We start from the raw sequence: 23,463 nt of genomic DNA, 5'->3' as shown, positions 1-23,463 counted from the left end.
CCGCATGAGACAAGCATGTGCCTTGTTTCTGCATGAACATGTTTCTGCATCTTTTGCAATGCACTGATTTTTTCAGTGGTTCCTCCATAAATGAATTAATATTAGAGATGAGCATGAACCGAAATACAAACGAAAGTTCAGCACAAACCGAACCGGTTCATGGCTTGCAAACCGGCAGTTCATCAGAGCCCATTTCTGATGAATTGCCATGAACTTTAGGCCAGTTCATTTGGTTCATTTTTCAGTTTGTCACTGCAGATAGCCTAGGCAATGGAGGATGGGCTTTCGGCAGACCTTCTGCTGACCTGGAAGTGACCTTTCTACTGACCCAGAAGTGACCTTCTGCTGACCTAGAACTGATGATTTGCTGACCCGGAAGTAACATTTTCACTAACAAAACGAACCACTTCACAAATTGGGGAGGTTCGTGAAAGTTCGTGGTTTGTGAAACGTGATGAACCACGAACTGCACAAGTTTGTTTTTTCCCAGTTCGTGCCCATCTCTAACTAATATTGAAAGGATGCCTTGATAGTAGTTCCTTAGACAACTTCAGGGTTTTTTTTAATTGTGTACAACATTTTAACCTCACTTTTCCTCTGGGGAGGTAAGGGTGGCATGCATGGATCTCCTATCTCCCTTTTATCCTCACGATAGCCTTGTAAGGTAGGTTAGGCTGAGAGAGAGAGAGACTGGGCTTCAGTCACCCAGCAAGCTTTGTAGTAAAGTGGGGATTTAAAGCAAAGTCTCCCAGATCTTAGTCTGATGTGTGTATGTTATGTGCTGTCAAGTCGCCTCCAACCTATGGCGACCCTATGAAGGAAAAACCTCCAAAACGTCCTATCATTAACAGACATGCTCAGATCCTGCAAACTGGAGGCTTCTTTTATTGAGTCAAACCATTTTGTTTTAGGTCTTTCTCTTTTACTATTGCTTTCAACTTTTCCTAGCATTATTGACTTTTCCAGAGAATCTTGATGTGACCAAAGTACAATAGCCTCAGTTTTGTCATTTTGGCTTCTAGGGAGAATTCAGGCTTGATTAGATCTAATACCCACTTATTTCTCTTTTTGGCTGTCCCTGGTATCTGCAAAACTCTCCTCCAGCACGACATTTCAAAGGAATCACTTTTCATCCTGTCAGCTTTCTTCACCGTCCAGCTTTCACATCCATACATAGCAATGGGAAATACCATAGTTCCCAGAGAGACAACTTTATCTTTACGGATCTTCTCTAGTTATGTCACAGTTGCTCTTCCAAGTTTCAGTCTTCTGATTTCTTCATTGCAGTCTCCTTTCTGGTTGATGATTGAGCCAAGAAATAGAAAATCTTGAACAATTTCAATTTTCTCATTATCCCCTTTAAAATTGTGTAATTCCTCAGCAGTCATTACTTTTGTCTTCTTGATGTTCAGCTGTAATCCTGCTTTGGTGCTTTCTCCTTTAACTTTCATCAATAGTCATTGCAAGTCTTCACTATTTTCTGCTAGTAATGTGGTGTCATCTGCATATCTCACATTGTTAATGTTCCTTCCACCAATTTTCACTCCACTTTCTTCTCGATCGAATCCAGCTTTCCTTATGCTCTGCATAGAGGTTGAGCAGGTAGGGAGATAATATATATCTTGGTTTAATTATTCTCCCTTAATGACTAGAGACTGAGTCGATGATCTTGCAGCTGGCTTGTAAGAAGGTAAACCTTGCCTGGTGAGATTATATGAACAGTTCCATCAGGTTTAACATTTAGTCTCCTGCAGCCAGATGTCTTTAGAAATCTCTTAAGCAGGGCATATTGGAGTCCCTTTCCTTTGTTCCTGGAATCTGTAATTTTGTCTTTGTACATGGAAGTTGCATTCAAATGTCATGTCTAACAAGCACCAGCTACCTATCTTCTACGAATCTGCCTAATCCTGTATTAAAACCATCTAAGCCAGTGGCCCATCATGAGCAGAGGCCATTTTTCTCTGTGTACCAAATGCTGGGAACAGACGACAGGGGTGGACAAATGCTTCCTGTTGCTGGGGCATTTGGGGAAGCAGAATATTGGAGTGGATGGACTTTTGGTTTGATTAGCATGCCAGTTGCCAGTTTGCTGTACAGAAGCCTCATATCTGGGTGCCACTGCCTTAATTTGTTTTTCAAGCAATAATGCTGGATCCAGTATAACCCCTAGGCTCGTAACTGAGTCTGCAAGGGTCAGACAAACTCCTTTGAAAGTGAAGAGTACAATGTCCTTCAAGACCCTTCCCAACAAGCATCACTTCAGTCTTGTCTGGGTCTCTAGTTCGCTATTATCCATGATAGGTTCTTTAGGTTCTAAGGCAGAATACCTTCAGTTGTTACTAAATGCTGGGGAGCAGTCAGCACTGCAGTTGAAAGCTATAACAACATTTGGTTTATATACCGTCCTTCAGGACAACTTGTAAACCACTCAGAATGGTTTACAAAGTGTGTTATTGTTATCCTCATGACAATCACCCTGTGAGGTGGATGTGGCTGAGAGAGCTCCAAAGAGCTGTGATGGACCCAAGGTCACTCCGCAGGCTTCAAGCAGAGGAGTGCAGGACTCAAACCTGGCTCTCCAGATTAGAGTCCTGCTGCTCTTCTTAACCACTACACCAAACTATAGCCAGCAGGTCCTGCTTATGGACTTCCCTGTGCCATCTGACTGGCCTCTATAGGCAACTAAGGATGCACGGACACTCATTAGTTTGGCTTTTGCCCAGTTCACCAGCTGCAACCAGAGACGTGATTTTTTGGTGATCATTTTGTTAGTTTGTTGATCTCTTTGTGAGTATTCAGCAGGTGGTTTCACTGTATTCCTTACTAACCACAAAATGCTAAGTAATTGACTTTTTGAGCATATGTATTCTCAACCAGCTCGATTGCGTTCTTCTTCTCACCCACCCTAGCCTTGCTGCATTAACTGCTCCGCTCATCAGTTAAACAGACAATTAGATCTCTCGCAAATCCTATAAATCAGTCATCAGTAAGTGGTGCATTTCAATAAAATCCTTCTCTTTGGCATTCGTCTAAGTAGTCCTTAGTGGCTGCTGATCACTTTGAGTGTTGTGCAGCGTCTTTGGGCATGCATAGTTTGGGGAAACCTGATGCAAACTGGTTTGGCTGGCATTCGCGGCTGCTTGGCACAAAGTGAACAGACTGGGTTATTGGCTGACATCTGATCCCAGCCTTCAAGCACGGTAAATTAAACCATTGCACACATTAACAGCAAAATTCACAGCATCCCTCTTGGGAAAAGGATGCTGGACTAGAGGTTTCATCTATGTAATAATAATAACATTCAATTTATATACCGCCCTTCAGGACAACTTAATGCCCACTCAGAGTGGTTTACAAAGTATGTAATTATTATCCCCACAGCAAAACACCCTGTGAGATGGGTGGGGCTGAGAGAGCTCCAGAGAGCTGTGACTAGCCCAAGGTCACCCAGCTGGCTTCAAGTGAAGGAGTGGGGAATCAAACCCGGTTCTCCAGATTAGAGTCCCACGCTCTTAACCACTGCACCAACCTGGCTCCACTTTCGCTAGTTTTCAAATTTGCAGCTTCCCTACCATATAGTATCTGTTTTCGTTGAATACTCCAACTGTTTATCATATTGTATCTTTGTTCTGTGAATGTCCTAGCCATTGATTATATTGTAGTCACTTGCAGTACGTAATCCACCTTGGATCTCAATGACAAAGGAAGGCTATAAATAAACAACAACAGCAATAATAATAATGAGCCGCAGTACTTCTATTATTTACATTTTATAGCTATGCCTTGGAGGCCTCTTTAAATTGCGCCACAAAGTTAGTACAGCATTTGGGGTGGCTCATTTTCTCGCCTGTTTCTCCATTCTCTCTCTCTCTCTTCTACTCTTTATGATGATGTGGGTAAAAACTGCCCAACCTGTCCTCTAAATAGCTGCCTGCAAATATCATGCCAAATGCTGAGAATCACCTCTGGAATGATTCAAAGCCAGTCTCTTTTTAGAGGTCTGCTAGGGACTGTGTCTTCTCCTGGGCTGCTTTGTGATTGGATTTTATTTTTTCCTCCTTTTCCTCCCTGATGAAGTCCCTTGTTCTTGGCAAAAATCCTTTAAGGCAAACAGAGAAAGAGAGATGAAGGACAAGCAAGACCCGTTCAATTGGCTGGGCCTGGGCTCTTGAGATGTTACAGCTACTCGCTGAAGCCAGGCTTGCCAGCTGTGACTTCAGAGCGGATGCTGCCAAGCAGTCCTGGCATCCTTTTCTCCTCCCCTTGCATAAATAGGCAACAATTGGGATGGAAACAGGTTCTGTTTCTTTGTGCTCGCTCTATTTCTAGAGCACCATCAATAGGTATCATGGAGCTTTATGAAATGACATGAGCAAGAAAGACTGGCCCTTGCACCGAGGTGCATAAATGTAGGCAACCAAGGAGATGAAAAAGGGGAGAGAACAGGTTAATGGAGTAATAACGCATATTCATAGATGAGAAGTTGATAGATCCTGGGGCACCTTTTTGTGTTTCAGTTTAGGGAAGTGATGGCTTCCCCCACTCCATTCTCGTTACCTGATGAGGGAGGCCCACCTTGCGTCGACCAGGGCCAGGGCCTTTTTGGTCCTGGCTCCAACCTGGTGGAACGCTCTGTCTAAAGAGACTAGGGCTCGGCTGGATTTGTTATCCTCCTACTGGGCCTGCAAGATGGAGCTGTTCTGCCAGGCGTATGGTTGACGCTGGTTGGGCCTCCCCATCGGCTGACTAGAGGAAAACAGCTCCTACCCACCCAGCCTGTTAAATACTTTGGAGATGGTTGGGTGGTGGTTATTAAAGTCTGTTACTGTGTGTTTTAAATATTTATGTGGTTTTATTGGTTTTAAAGTTATATGCATTTTAAATTACTATACCGATTAAATAAATAAATACATTTGTCTCCTTTGTACGCTGTTGTTTTCCCAATGGGGTGAGGAACATATCTATCTATTATATTTTATCCCTTTATATATCACAGGGTGCCATACATGGTTATACCTCCCTCCCCCGCCCATTTTATTATCACGACCACCTTGTGAAGTGGGTTAGAGAGACAGTAACTGATCCAGGGTCACCCAGTGAACTTCATGGCAAAGGGGGGAGGGATCTAAACAGATGGGTTTATGGAGGAAACTAGTGCTGCCAACTCTGGGATGGGAAATTCCTGGAGCTCTAGAGGAAATTCCCGGAGAGGGTGGAGTTTGGGAATGTCATTAGGGCTGCTAACCTCCAGGTAGGTCCTGGAAATCTCCTAGAACTACAATTGATCTCCAGATGACAGACATCAGTTCCGCTGGAGGATATGGCAGCTTTGGAAAGTGGACTATATAGCATTATAACCTGCTACGGTCCCTCCCCTACCAAACCTCACCCTCTTCAGGCTCCATCCCCAAATCTCCAGGAATTTCCCAACCTGGGGTTGGCAAGCATAGATGTGACGTCATAGCATCTACCTTCCCAAACTGATTTCTGTATTGTGGAGATCAGCTGTATTTCCTGGAGAACTCCAGGCCCTACGTGGAGATTGGCAACCCTAAGAAATATGTAGACATGGTGTTTGGATGGCTTTCCTCCATGGAGCAGCTCTCAACCTGGGGTGGTGGTGGGGAACGTTTTGATCTGGAGGGTGGAAGAAACAAACATTTACCCTCTCTCACACACACAGGCCATTCCCTTGTCTGATATAAGACTTCCAACAATTTTTAAAAATTAAAAGCGAAAAACGGTGTGTTTTGCCCTCTGTCTTGTCTAGTTTTTCCATGACCAAACAGAAGAGAGAATCACGGTGGTATAGGCAAAGGTAAAGGAACAATAGCCATGACCAACTATCTCAAATTTAGTAAAATTGCAATACCAATCAAACGACAAAGTCATATATATAAAGCTCAATTTTTAAATATATAACAGTCTATGCCTGTAAAGGTGGAGTGGTATATTCAGAAGTAACAATCAGGTTACCGCTTAAAGGCAAGCATCCGAATAATTGTAGTCACAGTCAACCAAAAGATTAGGAAAAGATCAGTTGCAGAGATTAGATCATGATCTTGAAATGATTTTATCAACTGTCCATACAAAGAATAAAAAGCTGAATGAAGACTTGCTAAGGGGACAGCAGTGGTTAGAGGAACAGCAGCAGCTAATAGACTGCCTTGATCAAACATATGAGCTGATTCCGCACACGTTGGCTTTCAATGCACTTTATCAATCGTTTGAGGTGGATTTTTTGTTCTGCATACAAAAAAATCCATTCCAAATGATCTATAAAGAGGATTGGAAGTGCATTATCCAACGTGTGCGGAATCAGAACGAAATAAGCAATCAAGTTGTACGGTTTTCTGAGAAAAGGGCCTTTCAAGAACTGAAAAGTAAAATGCTGAAAATAAAGACCTATAAGGAAGAGCTCTTGAATGCCCTTGGGGAGTTCGTTGAAAAACACTTCCCTCTCCCCGAAGATGATGGAATTAAACATATTCCAAAATTAATTTAATTCTAATAATTTTGGAATTAAACATATTCCAAAATTGTATGTATGTATAAATTCCTGTGCCTACTATATGAGAACCTGAGTTATAAACAATATAACAATGAAAGGTAAACAATACCGCTCCAGATACCAAAGCAAAAGTTATATTTAAAGGTCAATTTCCATATTTAAAGAGACGGTGCAGAAAGTTCAATCAACAATCAACATTCTTAGGTTTTTAATAGAAATCCTTTATTACCAGCAATTTGTATCTATCTTTGGAATTCTTCAGAAGAATTTCTACTAAAAACTTAATCATTCCTACAGGAATGATTTTGGAATATGTTTACATAGTTAAAGCTGTGACTACAATTATTCTGATGTTTGCCTTTAAGTTGTTATAACCTGATTGTTAATTCTGAATATACCACTCCACCTTTATTTTACTTATTTATTTTATTTTATTTATGTCATTTATAGTCCACCTTTCTCACTGAGACTCAAGGCGGATTACATAGCGTGAGATTAGCACAGTCAGTTTCAAGGACATTTCCATAAACAATGCCATAGGATAAATAAATACAATTTTACAAAGATATAGCATTAGTAAGAATCCAATACAGAGTTGAAGAAATGCAGAATATAAGCAATTGTCTTTTCGCCAGGCCTGTAAGACAGAGCCATTCCGCCAAGCATATGGTTGATGCTAGGTGGAGCCCCCCTGTCCAGTCGAGCGTGGTCTGTGCCCTCCCCACTAGCGACATCCTCCATCTGTTGAGCTCCACTGTAAATGCTCTGGTGAAGGTGAAAGGGAGGTGCCTTGTGTATGCGTATAGTGCATTTTATTATGTCGCTGAGTATACGTGTATGTATATATATGTATTTTAAATGTTAGGATGTTTATATATTTATAATTTTAAACTGTGTAAATTGTTAGATATATTTTAAATGTATGTAAATTGTAATCCGCCCTGAGCCTGCTGGTGTGGGGAGGGCGGAATATAAATCTAATAAACTAAATTAAATTAAATTAAATACATTAATTCAAAATAATCCATACTCTAACACCACAAGTCAATATGTAAGAGACATTAATTTTGCCATTGGTTCATTTAAAAAATCCTAACCAATATAGAGGTTAATCTTATTGTCCCAGAAAGTCATTTCCAAAGCACTGTAACAATTCTCACGTGACACCCATGCCCATCCCACTTAAGTACACATGTTGTGCACAAAATCCCACTTCTGGTTCTAGCTTGTTTTATATATTAAAAAACTGAACTTTATATATATGTCTGACTTTGCCCTTTGATTGGTATTGTAATTTTACTAAATTTGAGGTCGTTAGTTTGCCACGGCTATGGTTCCTTAGTTTTTAGATCTGTACTTTCCTCAAGCCTCTATTCCTTTCAAAGAAGCTGTACTGCTTGGATGCTTCTTTGGCTCTAAGTAAATTTATGGACCTGTGCCTATGGAAAAGATCTGATTTCTGAATAAAAGTCATTTAACCAAGGACCTGTGTCTTGCTGAAATGATCCAGGGATCTGTCTGCCATATCTTATCATCCATAATCTGACACATGGTGACCACCTCTGGTTATTTTTTTTGCTTAAGAGTGGAAGGCTGCAAATATAGCACAATGAAAGAGTTGCACCTGATGAAGTGGATTCCAATTTACAAATGCTTACACCAGAGTAAATCTGTTAGTTTTTATATAGTGATATGAGGTTTTTTTTCTGCAAGCCATGCGGCAGTAAACACATCCTGTCCTGAAGTTAAAACAGTTTGAACAGGCAGCTGCCTATAACCTCTGGCTATACTGTGACTCTCCTGAAGCGATGTTTAAATCTGGGAGAGTGGGGATGGGAAAGATTGCAGATGTGGAGGAGGCTGCCAATGATCAGAACCAGAGCGCTGCACGATTTTGCAGTAGGAGATGAGCCGTGAAAAGTACTTTACAAACTAAAAGTACTGTGTGTTTTTTCATTTTTCATATTTATGGATCACCTCACCTCTCTCTGGCCTGGTGATGCATAAACATGAGGCAATGATTTTCTACTTTTCAAGTACAATGTTACGAAGTCAGCAGGCTGTGGGGCAGAGGTTAGCGTGTTAAATTAGGTTGTGGGAGACCTGGGTTCAAATGAAACCTGCTAGGTGACAGTGTAATAATAATAACTTTTCATTTGTACACCTGGACAGATTAATGCCCACTCAGAGCAACGAACAAAGTTAGTGCTGTTATCTCCACAATACAGCTGGGGCGCTAGACTGAGAGGAGTGGCTTAGCCAAGGTCACCTGCTGAGCTTATGGCAGGAGTGGAAGTCGAACCAGCAGAGTGCTGATTTGCAACTCGACCACTTCACCACTATGCTACAGCAGTTCTTCCAGACAGATTAGTTCACTCAGAGCAGTGAACAAAGTCAATGCTGTTATCCCCACAATATAGCTGGGCAGCTGGAGCTGAGAGAGGTGGCTTACCCAAGGTTACCTGCAGAGTTCATGGCCCTAGTGAGATTAGAACCTGCAAAATGCCACATTGAAGCTCAGTCACTGCACTATACTAGCTCTCTTAGACAAAGTTATACTCTGCCAGCCTAACATTAGGAGACCCTGCTGGAATCAGACCAGTGGTCTTTTTAGTTTAGTATCCTATTTCACACAGCAGTCAACTAGTTGACCTGACTTATTTCCCAGAAATTTCATTGGTTGCACCCAAGTTCTAGTGTTATGGAAGAGAGAGAAAAAGTTCCCTCTATCCACTTCTCCCCATGCATAATTTTATAACCCTGTATAATGTCCCCTCCTTAGCCTTTTAACCTAGCTCACCAGCTTGTCATGAAGATAAAATGGAAAAAGGAGAATCCATGTATGGATTCCTGTTAGGGTTGCCAGATCCCCTTGCCTTCCCAGCCGGAGGGGAGGAACCTGGTACTTACCTTTTCTGCATGTTCCTGGAGTGGTGCAGTGATGTCACTTCTGGGAAGTGACATCATCATGCAGAGCCGAGGTACGCTTCTGTGCTTTGCAGTGGCTTGAACCCCAAACAGGCTCAAATCAGCCCATTTGGGGCCCAAATAGACCCACTGCAAAGCGCAGGAGCACTCCCGCGGCAGAGTGATGATGTCACTTCTGGGACTATGATGATGTCACTTCTGGGAGTGACATCATCATGCTGCCCCAGAAGCACACTCAGGAGGCCTGTTCCCCCAACTTCTGCTCCTCTGGCCAGGTGAGTGGTATTGAGGGGCAGAAGGCGGGGGCGCAAGATCCCCCTCCCCCGGAGGATGTTGCAATCCTAATTCCTGTAATTCTTGGAGGGTGAACAGGTTAAAAACTCACTGCATAAGTAGAATTGGGAACAAGATTGGGAATGAGATTAAAAAGGAGAATTTATTTAAAATAACTTAGATTGAGAACAAATCGTGATGGTTTCGTATTGTAAAAGTTGGAATTCTCAGGTAAAGATTTCTCATATTCTCTGCAAGGACTATGCAGTTAATAATCGATGAGCGCATGAGTCTACCTTATGCTGAATGCAACACCAGTGTTTTTAATATTATATGATTTGTCCCCTGGCTTGTAACCAAATGGAAGGGAATATTTGTTTTTGCAAGCTTCACACGTACCAATTTCTTTCAATGTCATGGAGCTTTAGGGTAAAGAGTACTCTGGTCTGGTGGATTTAGTTCAGTTTAAAATACCCAGGATGGTCAGTTTTAAACCCATTGCTTCTCAAATGCATACTTTGGTATTATCCATCAGGATCAACAATGTTGTGGCAAATGAATAAAAAAGTTTTGCAGGATCTAATCCTGAACAGGAGTTCAAAGTGGAGTATGGCCATTTCGAATGACAGTTTGGTGGAGTGGTTAAGAGCACAGGACTCTAATCTGGAGAACCAGGTGTGATTCCTCACTTCTCCACTTGAAGCCAGCTGGGTGACCTTGGGTAAGTCACAGCTCTCTGGAGCTCTCTCAGACTTATCCACCTCACAGGGTGTTTTGTTGTGGGGATAATAATAGCATACTTTGTTAATCACTCTGACTGGGTATTAAGTCATCCTGAAGGGCAGGATATAAATCGAATGTTGTTGTTGTTGAAGAATGAGACAGAAAAATGCTTTTGTACAGCGTCAAGCAAAGTGTGTTGGAAACACTTTTTACTCCTGCAAAGCTTTCGAATGTCACAACCCTTCTGGAGGCAAATGTGTGTGAGGTGTGATTTAAATATGAGACTGGTCAAGGCAAAAACACTCTCTTGTGGGATTTTAAAGGGGTCTCCTTTAAACCAAACTGTTCCAATGTGAAACAGATATGTGTTACACGAAGCTGTTAATAACTATAGATGGGCATGAACCAGAATACGAACCAAAAAACCCATGAACCAGCCCGGTTCATGGGTCATGATGAACCAGTGGTTCGCGGAAGCTCGTTTCCATAAACTTCCACAGAACTGGTCTACTGGTTCCATTTGGTTCATATTAATGGGCAATGCCCCATTTCTGTGCTGCTGCAAAGCGGCAGGGAAATGGGAAGTTTAAATGGCCGCCTGCCAGCTGATAGTTTAAACGGCCCTTCCTCTTGCAAGCGGCAAGGCCATTTAAACGGCCCAAACCCATTGGGGTTCGGGCCATTTATAGGGTCCTCCCTCTTGCAAGAGGCAGGGCCCTTTAAACTATCAGCTGGCAGGTGGCAAGGAAAGAGCCCTTTAAATGATCAAATGTCCCTTTCCCTGCCGCATGGGTGGCAATCTTTCCATCCATGGAAATGCATGGAGGATCAAAATTTGTGTTTTTATTGCACACTTCCTCTAAGGTGCACAGGGCAGCACACATGGGTCTCTTGTCCTTTGTTTTATCCACACTACAACCCTGTAAGGAAGTTCCAGCAGGAACATGGATTGGGATTACACAGCGTTTACTTTGAGCCTTGGAGTCCAAATTGTACATTGTACCCTGGCTGTCAGCTTTATGGTCCTCCCAGAACTATACTCTGCAAGTCATGATAAAAGTGAATGACATTTTGCCAGTGACAAAATCTTTCTCTGTTCAGAGCTTGGAAATGGCAGTCCCTACTTTGCCTCAAGCAACACTTTGCTGGGAGATGTATGGATAAGCACTGCCAAGAATGGGTGTGCAAAATGGAATTCCTAAACTGAAAACACACACAGAAATCAAATCATTATCTTGATTTTCTGGAATGGCAATACAAATTTGAGATGCTTGGGAATAACTAAACACCCTCCCTGAAAATATCATTTCCCCCATATTTGGATGCTTACCAGCCATGCAGCATGAGCACAAATTGTTGTTTTTTAAATTATTATTCTAACAATTTTCTGGACAATGTATTTTCTCCCTTCTAAACAGACCCTTGCAATGGTGAAGCAAAGAGCACTTCCAGCCAGTCCCAAGCCATAGAGAGCTGCCATTCTTCCCTTGTCCTTTGTAGGGTGGAGAGTTTTCCCCCCTCAGAAAGTAGAAAGCCTGGAGTTGTTCAGTGACCCATAGAATTCACACCCATTGCCCAATTTGCTCAAAACTTGGAGGTTCTTTTTTGGACAGGCAAAAGCAGTTCTGCTGCAATTTTGATGACATTTGGTTGACAAATGACAATTCTGGCTCCCTTCCCTTGCAAATAGTCCTCCACAAGGAATAATAGCGGCCTCCATCACTATGTGAAAGGAAACAAAGAGAAGACCACAACAAAGGAAAGATGGCAAATGCAGAATTTTCAGCAGAAATACGTAAAAAGAATTCTTAGTCACTATAAAAGTAGGAAAATGAAATGAATGCAACAGGGTTTTTTAATGCTGTTGGCTGGCTGGAGCTCTCCTTCTGGCCGCTGCTTGATGGCCATTTTAGCAATTAGTAGAGAGAATTTAGTGTGGCTAAGAGAGAGACCTAGTTCGGGGGTTTCTAAAATCAACTCTCTTTGTTCAATCTGCTTGAAACTTAGGGGAACTTTAGATTAGAGGGCTATGTTCTGTGCAAATTTGGTGCCATTGTCTTTATAAACAGCTGCCCTAGAACCCCGTATACATTCCCCATTGAAAATAATGGTTCTGGAATTCCAGAACCTGAGAAAAACACATCATGGTAAAAAAATCCCCCCCTTCCCCAAAGCCTGGATCTGAAGTTATAAAGAAAATTTTCCCGTTGCATATCCCTACTGCACAGCCTTGAAGTTCCAGTACAACTTTCAGTGGCCATGGCTAAATTGGAAAGACAGTGGGGATTTTAGTTTGCATGTTTTCTATTTCAATCTGGTTATAAGTAGCTGTTTTCTACATGGCTTTGTCTGGGTTTCCTACTCGAAGATGCAAGCTGGTGCAAACTAGAAGTATAAGGGTCGTACCAAATGTAATACAGCATGCTTGTGAGCAATCTTCCATCTGACGAAGAGAGCTGTGTTTCTCGAAAGCTTATGCGACAATAAAATTGGTTAGTCTTAAAGATGCTACTGGAATCTTTACTTCTTTGCAACTACAGACTAATATGGCTAACTCCTCTTCCAATTGTTGCTGATTTTAAAGAACACAATCTGGGGAAGTGAGTGCACTCCAAGTTTGATCACAGCAGCCGTAGTTGGGGGCTCAACCCTTTCCCCCACAGGCCACCCCCCCCAATCAAAGTTGTTTCTCCTCCTCTTTCCTATCTGGGATGGGTTTCCTCCATCTTTTCCTATGTGGTGGAAAAAATAATCTGGAATGGGCCGCTTTGATCAGGCAAAAATAGCCCAGAGGAAGAAGGTTAAGTACCCCTTCCTCCCACCACTCCAGCAAACTTTGCAAAGTGTGACAACCGCTGTTAAGTTAAAAGGAACAGAGGCTATTTATTGGTGTCCTTGGTCGTTTCTAGGTTGGGAAAACAACAGTCGTCCAGGTTGACGTCTATACCGAGAGCCATTCTTGTTTCCTCCAGGGAGGCAGAATCAGGATGAGTAGTTGCGAAACTGAGATTTGCATCTTCAAGGGATGCGTCCCTGTGGCTGTTAAGTTATCTTCTCATCTGAGCTCATTATTGTCAAATGCTCCTACTGGAGCTCTCTGGAGGACCAAATTAAATCAGTAACTGTGGCTAAGCTTGTTCCAGGGAGTGTATATACTTGTCAACATTCATAAGGAACCTAAAGCCAAATTAATATCCTAAGGGGGAGTTAATGCACGGTAGGGTTTCTTTAGCAGGATTTGTTAGATGCAAACAGTTTCTTCTCAACCTGAAAAATTGTACACCAAAGTCAGGGCTGTATCAAAGAGGCGTACACTACAACATTTTACCATCTTCACACAAGGCAGCCCACAATGAAAAACTATAGGATCTGATTCTAGGAGATGTCGCTTAGTGATAAGTACATGCTTAATGTATGCAAAGTCCCAAGTATAATCTTCGGCATTTCCTGTTAAAGGATTCCAGATCTCAGGGCTGGGTAGGACTTTCCCCCAAACCCAGGAGAGTTGCTGTCAGCCTCAGTGCTGGAGTAGATATATCACTGATCGAACTCATAGAATCACAGAATCACAGAGTTGGAAGGGTCCATACAGAGACCATCTAGTCCAACCCCCTGCCCAGTGCAGGATCAGCCTAAAGCATCTCTGACAAGTATTCATCCAGCCTCTTCTTGAAAACTGCCAGTGAAGAGGAGCTCACCACCTCCCTAGGCAGCTGGTTCCACTTTTGAACTACTCTGACCCTGAAAAAGTTCTTCCTAATATCCAGCTGGTATCTTTCTGCATGTAATTTAAGCCCGTTGCTTCGGGTCCTACCCTCTGCTGCCAACTGGAACAGCTCCCTGCCCTCCTCCAAATGACAGCCTTTCAAATATTTAAAGAGAGCAATCATGTCCCCCCTCAACCTCCTCTTCTCCAAACTAAACATTCCCAAGGCCCTCAGCCTTTCCTCGTAGGGCTCAGTCTCCAGACCCCTGATCATCCTCGTCGCTCTCCTCTGCACCCTCTTGATTTTGTCCACATCCTTTTTGAAGTGAGGCCTCCAGAACTGCACACAATACTCCAGGTGCGGCCTGACCAAGGCAGTATAGAGAGGGGCTATGACCTCCTGTGATTTCAGTGCTATGGCCCCTTTGATAAAACCCAGGATTGAATTGGCCCTTTTTTGCCACCGCATCACACTGACTGCTCATGTTTAGTTTACCGTCCACTCTTACCCCAAGATCTATTTCACATATACTACTGCCCATATACTCGGTATAAAGCAGCTCCTTGAGTCATCATTACCACTGCAATTTTGTGTGACTCATGCACTTGTGTGATCCTGCATTACTGTAGTGTACCTGCTTCATATCTGTACAGTGGTGGTGCGGGGACGCCAGCAAAGATAAGCACAAATTCAAACAATAAAAATAAAATGGAGGGGGACCTGTTAAAATGATGGCTCATGGAGTTTACCGTCCACTGGAGGCTCATGGATCCCTTTGGATTCCAAAATGCTCTGGGGGATTTTAGGATTCCCAACACATACTCTGTTGAGGCTGTGGTTGGAGACTGGAACGTAATGCTCCTTGACGCTATTGACAAGATTACTCCTTGATTAACTTTTCTGTCCTTCGGGAGGAAGCCAGCCCTGTGGTTTACCATGGAGTTGGGTGATTTATAGAGGGCCTGACCAATGCATATATAGTGGAATAATGACATCCTGTGACTTATATGTTATGCCTTTGTTAATACACCCCAAGATTGCATTCGCCTTTTCTGCTGCTGCATCACACTCAGTGCTCATATTTAGCTTCCTATTCACCCATCTCCCAAGATCTGATTCACACACACTGCTAAGCAGAAGTGTATCCCTCATCCAGTAGGCATGCTTTGCATTTTTGTTACCCAGTTGGAGAACCTGACACTTACCCATGTTAAATTGCATCTTATTCAAATCTGCCCACTTTTCCAGTGCGTTTAGATCTTGTTGAATTCTGTCCCTGTCTTTAAGGGTGTTTGCTGCTACTCGCCCCAGTTTGGTGTCATCTGTAGATGTAATGAGGAATCCCTTCACACCCTCGTCCATATAAACGTCCTGATAAACGTCACTAATTGGTTGTTTACTCTCATTCAGCAAGAGAGCTTTTCACATGGAATTAGAGGTCTAGTAGCATTGCAAATACACAGATGGAGCCAGTGTTTTTTTCTGGGGAGACGCAGGGGGACGCGTACCCCTAAACATTTTGTGACTCTAACGGGAGAAAGTAAAAATTTTAAAATGCTGGCATTCCCGCTAAACTAACTCCAAACGTATTATGGATATTTATGTGATTTGTTAAGTTTTATGTAGTGCATGTTGGCAACAAAGATGTTTAGTTATATTTAAACTCACTAGGAGCGCTGTTCATCTTACAAAAAATGGAACATCTTTGAGCATCGAACACGCCACCGAGATCACTGGCATAATCGTTCAGGTGCAGACAAATACAAACAAGTCTTCTCTAAGCCACTTGGAGCTCTGGTAGTTGGAATCTAGCATGGTGATTGGTCAGTCTTGTTGCGAGCGACCCCCGATGGCAGCAACCAATTTGTGTATTTGTGTATGTTTTGTGCAAAGAGTGCAAAGAGTTTGTCTATACTGAAACTCTTTGGTTGTGCGCACATGTCACTTGGTTGGCAATACCCATAATTCTCATCACCGACAGTCTTCTGACGTCATTTCCTTTCATGGTGTTTTCTAAGTCTCAGATGGAAGCGAGTGTTTCATCTGTGAAGTAGTGTGGTGTTTTACTGACGAAAGTTTGGCCTATAACCTCATTGTGTGGCACAGTGAGCTGTGTAATGAGGTAATGCATATTCTTGGTAATTTTGTCCATTGACTGCATTTATTTTTTTCTGATTTGAACTATGAAATGGTGATATTCTTGAGTCAAACTGAGAGTACCCCTAAACATTTTTTTTTAGAAAAAAAGCACTGGATGGAACCATAATCTTTTTATTAACTATCCCTCTGCGGAAATGGTCACATTCCAGCTTTCCCACCCATCTATACTGTGACGCTAACCAAACCCGATGGAACTGCCTAGATGCATCTTCCGACAGCAAAACTGAACAGGTAGTTTCACTCTTGAAAGCTTACGCCCTGAAAATCTTGTTGGTCTCTAAGGCAATACTGGTATCAAACCCTGCAGTTTCCCTGGAGAAGATGGCTGCTTTTGAGGGTAGGATCTATGGCACTGAGGTCCCGCCCCAAACCTCCAGGAATTTCCCAAGCCAGACTTGGCAAATCTAAGCCCTGTTCTTATATCTCTTTATTAATTTCAGCCATTTAACTTTCACAAAAATGTGTTCTACATTATAAATCTAGATGAAATGTAATCAGGTTCTTGGACATTGACCCCTGACACAGATTGGAAAGATCAAAAAGAGTCCAGTAGCACCTTTAAGACTAACCCAGTTTACTGTAGCAAAAGCTTTTGAGAACCACAGCTCTCTTCATCAGATGCGACGCATCTGACAAAGAGAACTGTGGTTCTCGAAAGCTTATGCTACAATAAAGTGGGCTAGTCTTAAAGGTGCTACTGGACTCTTTTCGATTTTGCTACTACAGACTAACACGGTGAACTCCTCTGGATCTAGATTGGAAAGAGAATCCCTACTTCAACTATAACCATGAATTGGAAACGTGGATCAATCCTAATGCACAGGCAGTTGCTTTCTGTCTCTTTCCACCGCATTTTCAGAGTTGGGGTTTTGGCTCCCCGGGTAGTTGCCTAGTTTATGGAGATAGGAGGCCTAGAAACATCCTCTGAAAAAACAAAAATGGAGGTTCCCCGGAGCCCCTGGCCAGATCTGGCTTTAGCAATGCAGGTTCTTAGTTGTGTGGTGTTTTCTCAGCCGTCAAGCTTTCTGGGCCCCCTGAGAATGCACTCAAATCTGCTCCTCAGCATTAAATTGGGAGTGTTTTCCCCACTAAAGTCATTAATTTGTAGCTCTAATTTCCTCTGTACCCAATATTTGCTGAACAAAGAGTTTCTTTAATTGGAGAATATTGCAAACGGAATGTGTGTCTTTAATGTTTAGCCAGGGGCTGGAAAGTGGAGGAGTGGTATTTGAGTAACCCTGTTCTGTTTAGGCTTGTGTATATATGCAGAGAAACAGTAAAGAGTCCATTAGCTCCTTTAAGGCTAACCAACTTTATCGTAGCATACGCTTTCGAGAGCTACAGCTCTCTTCGTCAGATGCATGAAGGGTATGAAGAAACTGGCCAGAGATATATAGATGGTGAGGGGAGGGGGGAGAGGGTGCAACGAGTGAAGGCCATGTAAATGCAAATCAGTTGCAAAAGTCATGAAAGAGGTGGAATGTGCAATCCAGGCTGGGTGTGACCCCCTTCCCTCCATTGCTGAATCTGAATGGAATGCCTGAAAGGCAGTTACTTCTGGTAATGAGATAACCATGGACATTCATATGTAAATATGTAAATTGGAATTCATATGTAAATTTGACTCAGTCAGACTTGGATTGAATAGAGACTCTGGATAGTTATCCGTGTTATCCGTGTTAGCCGTGTTAGTCTGTAGTAGCAAAATAGAAAAGAGTCCAGTAGCACCTTTAAGAATAACCAACTTTACTGTAGCCTAAGCTTTCGAGAATCACAGCTCTCTTCGTCAGATGCCGATGAGAACTGACAAAGAGAACTGTGATTCTCGAAAGCTTAGGCTACAGTAAAGTTGGTTAGTCTTAAAGGTGCTACTGGACGCTTTTCTATTTTATCTCATCTCTATTTTATCTCATGAGATATCTCATATTTTATCTCAGAAGTAACTGCCTTCAGGCATTCCATTCAAGTTCAGCAATGGAGGGAAGGGGTCACACCCAGCCTGGATTGCACACTCCACCTCCTTCATGACTTTTGCAACTGATTTGCATTTACATGGCTGTCACTCCCTGCACCCTCTCCCCCCTCCCCTCACCACCTATATATCTCTGGCCAGTTTCTTCATACCCTTCATGCATCTGACGAAGAGAGCTGTGGCTCTCGAAAGCTTATGCTACAATAAAGTTGGTTAGTCTTAAAGGTGCTACTGGACTCACTATTTTGAAGCAACAGATTAACACAGCTAGCTTCTCTGGATCTAGGCAGAGAAAGTCTAGCATACTGTGCCTCTCCGCGGGCCTTCAGGCCTCGTTCATTTCAATGGGGCACAGACAGGTGAACTTCCCTGCGATTCAGCCATGCAAATCAAACGTGGAAGCGTTTCATTTTGCAAGCTGGCTTGTCTTCAGTGAGGAAAGGCATACAAACCATGACAAAACCATACTATGGCTTCCATGATTCAATCTCTTTTCTGTAATGTGTCATAGCTGGATCCGGTCTTCCCCTGAAAAGCTGAAGGCATTATATGTAGCGCTATAAGGATAACTGGCGACACCCCTGCGAGGTAGGTTAGGCTGCAAGATAGTTATTGTCTCCAGGATGTGCAGTATTTTAGGTTTGCCAGCCTCCAAGTGGGACCTGCAGAACTCCCCTGAATTACAACTCATCTCCAGGCTAGAGATCAGTCCACCTGAAGAAAAGGGTTGTTTTGGAAGGTGAACTATAAGGCATTTTACCCCACTCAGTCTTTATAATCTCTTATAGTTTGACCCTATTTGGGGACCTGATTCCCAATCCTCTAGGGTAAAACTGGATGTGCAGGTTTTTGAAGAGTTGCGTCCTGGTTCCCCAGGCACAATTCGACTTCCCCGCAGTCACAAATCAGCGGTAAGGGATGGCTGTTTAAAAATAAAGGAAAGTTAACAATGCTAGGTGCCTGCCAGTGGTGGACAATCTCCTTGCAGTTTATCTGTGTGCCTGCCAGACATTGGCAATCAGTGGTAGGGTTTGGGCCACTCAGAGATTGCCCGCCACCAGCGGGCACCCCAGGAACATGCATGGTGCGCACACTCCCAGCAGAGGTGACAATGTCACTTCTGGAAAAGACGCTGTTGCACTGGCCACAGGAGTGCTCCCACACTTAGTTGGGGCATTTTGCCCCCAAACGGGCCAATTTTCAAAGAATTGGCCCCATGTGGAGCTCAGGAGCATTCCCATGGCTGTCATGATGACCTCACTTCCGGAAGTGACATCATCACATTGGCACTGGGAGCACGCACAGAACACACTTATGGTATGTGCCAGGTCCCCTCCGCTCGTGCAGACAGCATAGGGACCTGGGAACCCTAAGGAGAACCCAAATGGCTTCAGAATGCAACTGAGAAGAGGGGGACTCCTGCCTCCTCCCTTGAGCCATTTTGCAAAATAGTGAGTGGGGAGGGGTCTCTGTTTTTGCTGCTCCACATGGCTTATTCTGTGTATGTGGAGCAGTAAAATGAGGTCGGGGGCAGATCCTTCTTCTGTGCTATTTTAACATGGGGAAACAGTGTGGGGGAAGATCGGGAGGGGGGAGAGCTCTTGCTCCCCCCCAAGCCATTTTGCAAAATAGTGAGGAGGGGTCTCTGTTTTTGCTGCTCCACATGGCTTATTCTGTGTATGTGGAGCAGTAAAATGGAGGGGGGGGAGCCTTCCCCTGTGCTATTTTGACCTGGGGAAACCGTGTGGGAGAGAATGCCCCATGGTGGCGTTCTGAGGTCATTTCGGCTCTCCTTAATTTTTGAACAGCCATTCTCCTTAGCACGTCTAGCTTGATCCCCAGTCTGGTGATTTTCTTGATTTCTCTACAAAGGCAGCAGTTATTCCTGAATGTGTCCCAATCCCGTAAGCAGCAAGCCTCTAGCTTTATATTGAAGCCATTTTCAAGTTCCCCATTTACATAGAAATCTTCACCAGGCCGACTTGTGCGCTGACATAAATGGTGACTCTTTAGCAGGAATAATTTGGGTTCCAGTTCTTTTACTATGGCCCCGGGGCACAATAAAGGCTGTCCTTTGTATAACACTGGCTGTTTTCCAATTGGAGCACGTTTGCACACAAGCAAAAAAGTGCATGTTGTATTGCAGCTATCATTTCTTTTTTAAAAAATCAAATGTCTGCTCCTAAATCTGAAAGTGTGCAGGCAATACTAAGTGAACTCTCAGGGGTGAGGTGGAAGGAGTGGGGTGGCAGAAACATTTCCAGTATCTTAATTACACAGCATGCTTCTCCTTACTGCTAGCAGAAGCAAAATAAATTATTACGAATTAAGGAAATGTGCATATTTTTGCATAATTCAGCTTTTGTTAAATATGGGCGACACATTATAGAGAGCAAATAGCATGAACATTCTGCCGGCGTGTGCAATTTGCTCGGAGTGTAGATTAATTCTAGCTAGTACAGAGTGGGTACTTGATCAAACCAAGCTTGCATTCTCCCTAATAGTAAAATGACAAAACTGAGGCTATCGTACTGTGGGCACATTATGAGAAGACAAGATTCTCTGGAAAAGTCAATAATGCTAGGAAAAGTAGAAGGCAATAGGGAAAGGGGAAGACCTAAAACAAGATGGCTTGACTCAATAAAGGAAGCCATGTCCTCCAGTTTGCAGGATCTGAGCAAGTCTGTTAATGATAGGACCTTTGGAGGTCTTTCATTCATACGGTTGCCAATAGGTCAGAGGCAACTTGATGGCATGCAACACACAAAGTCCTGGAACAATTTTTTTTCCATTATAGTCCATCAGATTTTTCCCTTTTTTGTTCATTGATGCTCCACAAGCTCATGCCACATTTTGGGTTGTTGCCCTTTAAGGTAAAGAATTACCAGAGGCTTTCAGAAAGATACCCCCATCTCAAATCCCAAAGGCACTGGCCAGTTTGACCAAAATGTTTTAAAAACACATTTTTTAAACTATACTTTATTTAATTATATTGTACCAAGCCACATGGGCTACAACAGAACAGAAATGCACTCGGTATAGGGTTACAAACAAACTTTGCGTTACAAAGGTAACATTACAATCAAAATCTGAAAGAAGTCTACTAATCTTAGATTTATATTTATTTGTCTTTAGAGATAAGCTACAAGTGACGAATGAGACTTGCCTGGCAAGTGAACAGACTCACGTGTATTCCTCCCTGTTCACTTGCCATTCACTTGCGCGCAGTGAATGGCAAGGAGAGGGTAGCCTTGTGGTGCCCCTGAGCAAAGCGGCCCTCTCCATTAAAATGAAGGGGGTAGGAGGGAGAAGCCCACAATAATAGCCCTTTCAAGTGTTTCACATATATTACTTCTTATAATTTTTACAACAACCCTGTAAGGTAGGCTAGTAGTATTATCCATGAGGTACTGAGGCTGGGGCCCTGACTTGGTAGCTCAGGAGAGCCTGATCTCGTCAGATCTCAGAAGCTAAGCAGGGTCAGCCTTGATTAGTAATTGGATGGGAGACCTCCAAGGAAGACCAGGGTTGCAGAGACAGGCAATGGCAAACCCCCTCTGTTAGTCTCTTGTCATGAAAAATTCACTAAGGGTTATCATAAGTCAGCTATGACTTGAGGGTTCTCTCCACCACCACCACCACCACTGAGGATGGAGACAGGGGCTTCCCAACGGCCACCTAGAAGGGATGCCAGGTAGAGTTGCCAGGTCCCCTTCCCCGCCTGACAGATGGGCGGACCCAGCACTTACCTTGTACCTACTCCCGGCATGCTCCTCGTGGACAAAGAGCCTGTACTCCCAGGGCTGGTACGATGTCTCCACTTCTGGGAAGTGACATCATCGTGCTAGGCAAGAAATGTGCCTGCATTTTGCAGTGGGCTGATTTGGGTCCCGAACGGGCCCGATTCAGCCTGTTTGGGGCCCAAATCAGCCTGCTGTGAAGTGCGGGAGCGCTCTTAAGGCAGCACGATGATGTTAATGATGTCGTTGTGCTGGCCTTAGGAGCGTGCCCAGGAGACCTCTTCCCTCCCCCCCCCTCTGCCCCGCCACTGGCCAGGTAAGTGGTGGTGGGGACAGGTAGAGGCGGGGGATCCCCACTCCCACTGGCAGAATGGGGTCCCTAATGCCAGGCCTCCTGTTCTCTGGCATCCCAGTCTGCCGACGCCTTAGGCTTGTGGCAAGAAATGGGGGAAGGGGCATGACAGAAGCTCTAGGATTTTACAAACCATAGAGTTTTTACAAAACATAGAGCCCTAAGGCGCAGAGTGGTAAGCTGCAGTACTGCAGTCGAAGCTCTGCTCACGACCTGAGTTCGATCCTGGCGGAAGCTCAAGGTTGACTCAGCCTTCCATCCTTCCGAGGTAGGTAAAATGAGTACCCAGTTTCCTGGGAGTAAAGTGTAGATGACTGGGGAAGGCAATGGCAAACCACCCCATAACAAAAAGTCTGCCAAGAAAACATGATGTGACGTCCCCCCCATGGGTCAGTAATGACTCGGTGCTTGCACCTTTAGAGTTTTTAGAACTGCTAGGGCATCTAAAGACGTCCCTTGCAGTTTTTATCAGATGTGATCAGTAGCAACCAGAACCTTCCCTCTGATTCCTCCTGAGTGTTGCCAGTGATGGTCTGGCAATTCTCCCACCTCGTGAGTTTGTGGCAACAGCAAGGTTTGAACTAGCACCTGCCCCATTCATAGTGCAGCCACTTAGCCGTTACATCGTGCCCCCATGCACGACTCATGCGCAGGCTCTTGTATCATCTGAGCATTTCTGTAAAGACAGGACTCTCTAATGTGTGGCTAGCCTCTTCTCTCTTCTGCTTCACTGAGATTTCTTGGCAGAGCGTTCTTAATCTGCAGTAAATATCACGGTAGCGACGCCGGCCAAGTTTTCCAGGCCAGACGTCCTCACAAATGGGATTGTCGAAACAAACAAAACTTACTGACTTTTGCATGCTGATGCTGCAGCTGCCTTTTAACGAATTGCTTGGATGGTGCTTCATAAAGCAAAGCCTCTCTGGCAACAGGATTTAGCCTGAAAGGGGAAGAAGGGGGCATTCTGTGTGTGGAAAAGAGACAGGTGAGCAAGGAAGAAGGCTGGTTAGGAGGACGAACCGTGGCACAAGGCAGAGCCCAGAGGAAGAGTCTGTAGGGCAAAGCCTCAAAATTAGGAAATGCTAGTGTGAAATAAC

At 43.7% G+C, this 23,463-nt stretch overlaps 1 protein-coding gene across 1 annotated transcript in view; it reads left to right on the top strand.

Moving 5' to 3' along the window:
- The window catches only part of CHRNA4 (cholinergic receptor nicotinic alpha 4 subunit), a 106,010-nt gene that overhangs the window by 45,864 nt on the left and 36,683 nt on the right, over window positions 1-23,463 (top strand). The window lies entirely within an intron of this gene.

This window comes from Eublepharis macularius, chromosome 5, assembly GCF_028583425.1.
Source record: "Eublepharis macularius isolate TG4126 chromosome 5, MPM_Emac_v1.0, whole genome shotgun sequence".
NCBI lineage: Eukaryota > Metazoa > Chordata > Lepidosauria > Squamata > Eublepharidae > Eublepharis > Eublepharis macularius.
Note: the sequence above shows the minus strand (reverse complement) of the source record. Positions and strands in the feature narration are given on the sequence as shown.